Raw genomic sequence first — 1,668 nt, forward strand, 5'->3', positions numbered from 1 at the left:
AGGATGTGATTTGTGTTTACGCTGTCAGGGCTGAGCATTTGACATTTGATAGCCAACCGCTGTGCCAACCCTGGGGAAGCCTATTTCTCAGCATTTCTTGGTTACCCTTGGCATGGAGGTTTTACGGTCTTTCCCCTGTCCCTTTCGGTGTGTCATCCTTGCTAAACTCATGGTAGTCATGTTTGTTGTTGTTGTTTTAAGACACATCTATTCAGCCTCCTGATCAGACTTTTACATTGAGCAATTCACAGCACCGGTGAAAAAGGTCTACAGTAAAACCCTTTGTTGGAATGCCTTACACTTTCCAAAGGACAGAAACTAAAATAACCTGTTCTACAATTAGTCACAGATACACAGTCCTGGAGATTTTGCCCACACACACACGAGTATTGTCTAAAACATGTCTTCTTTGTAGCAGCTAGGCCCTGCCACCACTGTGCTTGGCTGAGTTCAAAACCTGTGAACCGGTAGCTTCCCGGTCACTTCTCTGCCTCTCCTCTCCTGCTAAGCTTTGTTTCCTGGCTGTAATTAGAACCTCCTGCCACTGCCATAGCCACTGCTGCTGCTGGAACCTCCATGGCACCTTGGTTTCATGGTTTAGCACAGTACTGGCCTCTTCCACCATGAGGGCCAGAGTGCCTGCCTCCAAAGTTTCCTCCTTCATCGGTCCAGAATTCTAAGACCGATTGTTATCATTGTCAAAATCATTGTCGTTTCCACCACCTCCAAAATTGCTTCCATCATTGCCAAATCCATTATAGCCATCCCCCTGCCACCATATCCACCACCACCATGGCTGCCACCAAAGTCACCATGACCACAGAAATTTCCTCCGGAACCAAAATTGTCATTGCTACCAAAACCGCCTCCACGACCACCACCGAAGTTTCCGGAGCCACTTCGACCTCTCTGGCTGGATGAAGCGCTAGCCCTCTCCTGCTTTGACAGAGCTTTTCTTACTTCACAGTTGTGGCCATTCACAGTGTGGTATTTCTGAATGACAATCTTATCCACAGAGTCATGGTCATCAAAGGTGACAAAAGCAAAGCCCCTCTTTTTAACACTGCCCCGATCAGTCATAATTTCGATCACTTCAGTTTTCCCATACCACTCAAAATAATCTCGTAGGTGATGTTCTTCAGTGTCTTCGTTAATACCACCAACAAGGACCTTTTTCATAGTTAAGGGGGCACCTGGTCTCTGAGACTTTTCCATGCCACAGCTAACTCTCTTAGGTCCCACAACTCTTCCACCCACCTTGTGTGGTCTCGCATTCATGGTAGCATCCACTTCCTCCACAGTGGTGTATGGGACAAACCCAAAGCCCCTGGACCTTTTGGTGTTTGGATCTCTCATTACCAAGAAGTTGGAAGTGTTCTCCATTGCTCAAAAATTGCTCTTCAGACTCTCGTCGGTGGTTTCAAAGCTCAGCCCTCTGATCAGATACAGCTGAAGTTATGTGTGCTGATGTTTCGGTATTGCCCCCGCATTGGTCTGCGTGTCTCTTTTTCTGCCAGCATCATGTTGTTTTTTTATTAATATAGGATATTTAACCAAGTCAAATATACATCCATAGTCCAGACTTGGATCAGTAGACACAGCCTATACACTATTTCATTTTCCTCCATCCTCTTGATTTTGTTTCTAGCCCAACCCACCACACATCCT

The 1,668-nt window shown here is 46.2% G+C and overlaps 1 pseudogene; it reads right to left on the minus strand.

Annotated features, from left to right (window-relative positions):
• Positions 1 to 528: 528 nt before the first annotated feature.
• Positions 529 to 1,356, minus strand: Hnrnpa1-ps26 (heterogeneous nuclear ribonucleoprotein A1, pseudogene 26; annotated as a pseudogene).
• Positions 1,357 to 1,668: the final 312 nt, after the last annotated feature.

This window comes from Rattus norvegicus, chromosome 17 (genome assembly GCF_036323735.1).
Source record: "Rattus norvegicus strain BN/NHsdMcwi chromosome 17, GRCr8, whole genome shotgun sequence".
Lineage (NCBI taxonomy): Eukaryota > Metazoa > Chordata > Mammalia > Rodentia > Muridae > Rattus > Rattus norvegicus.